Source organism: Phycodurus eques, chromosome 11, assembly GCF_024500275.1.
Source record: "Phycodurus eques isolate BA_2022a chromosome 11, UOR_Pequ_1.1, whole genome shotgun sequence".
In the NCBI taxonomy this organism is placed as follows: Eukaryota; Metazoa; Chordata; class Actinopteri; order Syngnathiformes; family Syngnathidae; genus Phycodurus; species Phycodurus eques.
Window position 1 is genome coordinate 25,671,866 of NC_084535.1, and position 7,665 is coordinate 25,679,530.

Genomic DNA, 7,665 nt, shown 5'->3' on the forward strand with positions numbered 1-7,665 from the left:
CTAATTTTTCTATTTTTGGAGTAATCGGAACTATCTGTTTCTGTCTAGCACCGTTCCTGACGTCTCTGTCCCTTTGGGATTCAAGCAGCCTAATCAGTGTGGCTGCCATATTATTTTTTTTCCCATTGGCCCATTGTCCTTTGAACTTTGCCGAGCAACAATTTATCAAATGTGTGAGATAACCAGGATTAGGTAGTTAAAATATTTTACTGGTGAAGTTTTGAAACGAATAGAAATCTTGGCATTTTCTGTGGAATGTATAATATTGCTGATGGAAGAGAAATTGGACTATAAAAACCAGACAGAGGGAGAATGTAGTGTACCTAGTATCTACTGTATTAAGTACCCCTTCTTTTTTTTGTTATCAAAATATATCCATCCATCCATCCATTTTCTGAGCCGCTTCTCCTCACTAGGGTCTCGGGCGTGCTGGAGCCTATCCCAGCTATCATCGGGCAGGAGGCGGGGTACACCCTGAACTGGTTGCGAGCCAATCGCAGGGCACATACAAACAAACAACCATTCGCACTAACATTCACACCTACAGGCAATTTAGAGTCTCCAATTCTTGCATGTTTTTGGGATGTGGGAGGAAACCGGAGTGCCCGGAGAAAACCCACGCAGGCACGGGGAGAACATGCAAACTCCACACAGGCGGGGCCGGGGATTGAACCCCAGTCCTCAGAACTGTGAGGCTGACGCTCTAACCAGTCGTCCACCGTGCCGCCATCAAAATATATATTGGTTTAAAATAAAATGTCTTGCTGAACTGATTTTAATGTTAAATAGCCTAACCTTTAGTGTTGTTTTATATTGCTGTTAATAATCAAAGTAATACTTCTAATTGGCCATTGGTCAATTCAAAAGTCAGCCATCTGCTGACTTTTATGAAGGTAAAGCAGGATTGTTGTCATTATCAGAGGTGACAAAAGTACCCTCGACCAAAGTGACGAAAAGGCCAAAGTATGGAGAAAGAAAGGATCTGCTTATGATCCAAAACACGCAAGCTCATCTGTGAAGCATGGTGGAGGTAATGTCATGGCTGCTTCTGAAATGGGCTGACTTCTTTATTGATGTAACTCATGATGCTAGCAGCAGAATGAATTCTGAAGTCTACAAAACCATTTTGTCTGGCACTGTACAGAAAAATGCATCCAAACTAATCTGGAGAAGCGTCATCGTGCAACAGGTCAATGACTCAAAACACACTGCCAACACAACAAAAGACTTTAGGGGGAAAAAGTGGATGGTCTTAGACAGTCCAAGTCAATCACCGGACCTTAACCTGATAGAGCAGGGGTGTGAAACTAATTTTTGTCATGGACCACATTGTAGTAATGACTTCCTTCTGAGGGCCATTATGACTGTGAACCCATGTAAATAAATTATTGCCTCATGTATTTATATGTACACAACAAATTGATGGATAACTACTTTTGAAATCAGAAGCCTATATAAAAGTTTTCATCTATTACATTGATTTTAAAAGGGTGATAGGTAACAAAAACAAATGCTCACAATATCTAAACAATATTACAAGAGAAGACAATTTAAAATTATGATATTTTTGCAAGAAACATGAAGTCAACGCACATCATTTGCTTTCGCGGGCCACATAAAATTATGTGCCGGGCCAGATTTGGCCCCCGGGCCATGAGTTTGAAATCTGTGCGATAGAGCATGAATGTTACCTCCTGAAGAGGAGACTTAAGGGAGAAACCTCCAGAAACACACAAGAACTGAACGAGGCTGCAGTCAAGGCTTGGGAAAGCATTTCAAATGAAGAATGCAACACTGCTGAAGTCAATGGGTCGCAGGCAAAATTCAATCTGGCCTTCCGCTTCTTTTTGCTGATTAGTGGTTTGCATATTGTGGTATGGCCTGTGTATTTATGCTCTCGACATCAAGATGTAAATACCATAAAATAAAAGCTGGAATTCTTAACTTTTGTCTCATATTCATCCTTTTATCTGGACCCCAAATGTGTGTGTGTGTGTGTGTGTGTGTGTGTGTGTGTATATATATATATATATATATATATATACACACATATATATATATATATATGCACATATTATTATTAAAATACAGGTTACATCAAGGTGTATATATACAGGCGTGTATACAGTATGTATATATATATATGTGTGTGTGTTTGTATATATATATATATATATATATATATATATATACACACACACACACGGACTGGTTAGCACATCTGCCTCACAGTTCTGAGGATCGGGGTTCAAGTCCCGGGCCCGCCTGTGTGGCATTTGCATGTTCTCCCCGTGCCTGGGTGGGTTTCCTCCCACATCCCAAAAACATGCGTGGTAGGTTGATTGAAGACTCTAAATTGCCCGTAGGTGTGAATGTGAGTGCCTAAATGAGCCTTACCTTTCTTGTCTCATAGTTACATCATGTGTTGCTGAAGAAGACGGATGTGTACCAAGTGAATTTTATTATAGTAGTCATTTTACAGTGTTGCTATGGGGTAAAATTCTTGAGCTAATCCAAATACCAGCCATGCTTCTGTCTCTTTCCTGCCTGACTTACTGTTGCACAAGGACCATGGGCCTCAGCGATGTCTTTCACTTTGAAACACAAGTTGCATCATTTGGCCATCATATTTGAGGTGATTCGTCTCATCAGTCATGGAAAGTACTATACTTTGCTTTTTAAAATGTTTTATTATTTTTTTTAAGTTGGTTTGATTATTTTATTTTATTATTTAATTTGTACTTTAAAAAAAATGTGAATTACATGTTTTTTAATGCCCTTGAATGAAAACAATGTATCTTTTATCTATACGGTCTATATCTATTATATAGTTTTGTGAGCTAGAATTTAATTTCAGATTAAAGAAAACAAAAAATGTGAAGACATGCTTTTCAATGGAGGGCAACATTGTGCATTTTGTTACATGTAGTGCAATGGATTTAACCAATATCAAGATTTATAGTTTATTTTGTTTTGAATTGTAATTTTAATACTTCCTCAGAAGAGTGAGGGTGATGTGCTATTTGTTGTATATGGTTCATTTTCATATCATTTGATGAATTATGCTAAAGATTCTAACTGAATGCCTCTTGGAACACATTTTAATTTAGATTTTTTTTTTTTTTATGCCGCCTTGATTTTATATGGGTAAATGTCTCCCACGTTGGAATAGCCATGCTTAAAGTCCTATTTTCCAAACGTTATTGATGGTTTAAAATTTTCGGCTTTCATAGTAAAGACAATCCGTATTGACAGAGTAAATGGTGGTGCCCCACTCAAACACACTTCTTGCATAACGGTAAGGCATGAACAGCTTCATGAAAATGGTGGAGTTGCACAATTTGCATGTGTTCCCCTTCAAACTCTGCAGATACGTGCTCAAATGATACTAACTACTCATTAAACCCAAAGACATGCGATAGTTGCCACACGTTCACAAATTCCAACACATTCATTCATATCTCAGAAAAAAACTATTATTTTGCTTTCTGCAATTGTGTGAATGCAAAATGGCTGCCTCATCCTGGCACTTTATCTCACAGGTCTCTGATGTATTGCAAGCACATAATAAGGCTCTCGCCATTGGCATTCATGGTAAAGACAGCTTGACTGACAAAGAAGGACTGTTTGTTAAAGAACCAAACAAGGAATTCAAAGACATTAAGATGCACTTGTTAGTTTTCATGGTAAAGGCATTTTAAGCAATAGGGGGAAAATTCTATGCTATATATCCAAATTGCAATTAGCATCTTCCGAAAACATGTTGCAAATCATGAAACTTCATTTTCTCAATGATGACCTTTTGATTGATACCAATAATTCAAACACTGATATCAGCAAAATTAATTGATTTTCAAAAGGAAATTCAGTGAGCCATATCTTTACCGTTATTGATCAACTTACTTGGAAATGACCCATATTTTTTATTTTACTCAACAAATGCCTCAGAATATAAATATCACAGTAACGCATTGAGAGCGGAACATATTATCTAATCTGAGTGTGCACCTGTACACTACATAGTTTTGTTAGCCTGTTTTTTTTTTCTATTTACAAAAAAAACCCTCATATCATATATATCAGATCATAACTAAGAACTCTAGGGATTTTATAAAAAAAAAATTCGTAAAGTGGCTCGAGTCACTTTTAGGGTTTGACAAGATGATTCTCGATGGAATTGGCTACATTTTGGGCCACAAGTACGAATGACAATCAACACTGATTTTAAATCACAACATGTTTATATCAGATTTTTCTCTCTCAGAAAATGGTGAGTTTGAGTTTCATCCTTCAATCTTGAAAGAGACAGATTTCAGAAAAAGTCTGTAAAACAATGATAAGAATGTTGTTTAACAGCATTCCCTTTTGAACACATGGCACGAGTAAGGACTCCAAGTCTCACATCCACACAATCAACACTCCACATGTAGTGTTACAGCGCATCTGTGTATAGTGTACTGAACATGCCCAATTTGTCCAATTTATATTATGATTGCAGTTGGAATGTTAGGTAAAATCTAAGATTGGGTGAGGATACAAGGACTATAAACAAGATGCAAAAATGTGTAAATAAGGTTAAACAGAAAACAATTTATAATACATTAGGGTAACTCGAGAGTATTCTTTATGATTGATTCATTGAGTATTATGTCTGTACCTATTCAAGACCCAATAACGTAAAAATGCTATGGAATGCTTTCTACTTTCACGCCCTACAAACAAACTTTGATGACTTGGATAGAATTGTATGAGACCAGCTGAACTGGATGGACTTTTATAAGGTCCTGAACTTAAATTCCTTAAATTTCTTAAATTGTTGTTAAATTTATCATTAGCCTTATTTTTAGTATACAAGATTCATACAAGGAGCCATCTCATGAGTGAAAAAAGCAGAACACTGAAACACACAGAAACACAAATATTTGGCAAATGTGCAGTCCATCCATCCATCCATTTTCTACCGCTTAGCCGAGGTCCGGTCGTGGGGGCAGTAGCTTTAGCAGGGACGCCCAGACTTCCCTCTCCCCAGCCACAAATAAGTTGTCCCGTCGGGGTGTGCTCGTAACATTCCAGCTGATTGAACTCTGCTCTTGCTCTCAACTGTGGGCGTAACGGGGACGGATGCAGGGCTTTGTTTCCCAGAGCCTGCGCAAACAGATCAAGCTCGGAAAAGCAATCAGAGCCCCATGGGTGTGGTTATGAAAAAGCGATCGAAAGCGCCGCCGGCTTGGTCCTGCGGGTGCTTGCGCACGGGGTGGCACAAAAAGGACAAAGGAAAAAAAGGGGGAGGGGGTTGGTCGAAGCCACCCCACAGCTGGAGAGATGTTAGCCAGCAAGAACAGCAGAGAAGCAGGACACGAGGGAGAGAAGAGGCGGAAGTCAAAGGTTATGGGCATGTTTAAGGGACAGAGAAACTGGAGAATACCACGCCCATGAACTTGAATTCCAGTCTACAATTTAGCCATAACAATAGTGTAAAAATCATATAATATACATATATATAAAATATATAAATATATAAAATACTCCCAACTTTTTACACTTACTCATAGATCAAGCACATAGAATGATTGTTTACAGTTTACCCTTGGCAGATCAATTGCTTATCGTTCAATCCAACGTTTTGTACTGTTTGCCTTCAAATCAAGACGAACAGTTCTCAAATTCTCGCAGCTGGACCCGTAAAGCTGAAACAATGACACAAACATCAAGGCATACATTTGGAGTATTTCTGCAGTTTATGATATATCAAAACAGACATTTATCTTCAGTTAAAGAAACCTCGAATGAGAATCCACACATTGCAGTAACTCTCAAAGACCAGCAGGTACCATCTGCATTCCAGCAATGTTCCCAACGGTTGAGAGAGTCCAACCTTTTGGTTGCTCTGTCATTTCAAAAGAAGGAAATGAGTCTTTGAAGACTGGTATCCAGATTCGACGGGAAACTACTAATTAGTTTAAGGTCCAGCTGACATACGCTAGGCGTTCCCCGGTGGCCGTCTCGCACAGTGGGGGTTGTAGTGCCAACTGGGCCATAGTCACTTCACTGGAGAAAACCCACACAAGCATAGGAGAACATTCAAACTCCACACAGAATGGCCAGAGCCAGGGTTTGAATCCCCAACCTCAGACCACCAAACCACTTGCACACGGTGCCACCATGCCTTGTTGAAAGTCAGACCAAACTTAATTTAACATTAATAATTAGTCCTTCCTTGGCATACTTTGTCTCTTCAATGAATGAGCTAGTCTTCAAGTTTAGTTATTAGGGACACTGTAGGAAGCTGACTTTCCTTCACATAATCCACGTACCTTTTCTCACTGTAGGTTCCACTTGGCAGACAGAGCAGCGTTACAACAACCAGAGCAGCAATGTCTATCCGCTCACCTGTCAACATGCCTTTTTTTTTCTTTTCTTTCCTGTCCTGTTCAACTGCATGGCATTGCAGAATGCTGGATCTGTATGCCTTTTGTGTTGGAACAGTTTTGCTGTGCAACAGGGGAGTTTTAAATACTCCCTCTGATTTCTTTTAACCAAGATAACAAGATGAGAGAGGACAGAAAAGGACAGGACAATATATGGGAAATGAGTAAGGCAGTGCGACTGATGAGTGGTGTGGTGGGATTCTTTTTAGTAAGAACCTGTGAGTTGATATGTTAGTATAACCTGTGTTGTTATTAGTGGTCCAAGCACAAGCAATTAAAGCCTATAGCACGTCTATCGAACTTATTAGTGAATGAACACCATATCACATGCATGTTAGTCAACTGGTGTACAGAGTTGCTGAGCCGGTGCATTGAAGAAGAGTTGGCATTCTCCTGTGAATACCCACCACCCACCCTATTACTATGGTTACCAGGTCTCCTACTGGCAACCATTATCCCTGTACCGTGATCGTGTGTGGTGGGGTGTGGTACATTAAAATTTGGGAGACTGGTGGGGGTGAGGCGAGACGGTCACAGGGGAATGATGACCCGTAACCATCACCCCCACCCAGGCCAACCAGCTCCCCAAAGGATGTGTAAATGTATGTGGTGCATTAAAAAACCACGGGGGAAATGCATGGCGGGTCAAAGAGCAGGCCGGAGTGCCAGAACACCTGGCCCGAGTGTCGTCCCCAACCCGAGACTGACTTCCCCCCACAGATGGGTGTATGATGCATTAAAACTGGAGGACTGGCAGGGCAGAGAAGGGTGGGCGACCATACTGGAAACCAGCACAGATGTGCCAATACCCGGCCCGACACCCGCCCCATCATGACTCGTGTCAATCCCCCAGGGGACCCTGAATGAGATGTGAATGTGCCCAATCTGTGAAGTATGCACAGTGGGAGTACTAAAAATGTGCAGAGTGTGTGAAATAAGAAGCTACACTCCTGCGGGTCCAGCCCGGCCCGACTGTCTGGAAGACCACAGATAAAAGGGGGCAGCCCCTCCCATCCTAATGCTGATGCCCAGAATAGGGCACAAAAAGGGGGCACGTCCAAGGCAGGAGGCGCTGACACCCTACCATAAGCCCCAAGTGAGCCAGGGACTCCACACAGCCCGAGGGAGAGAGGGGCGACGACCACGGCGGAGTGCTCCGGGGAGAGGGAAGAGGAGGACACAGGCTGAGGCGCACCAGCACAACACCCAAGCCCCCATCCGGAGAACAGGATTAGAC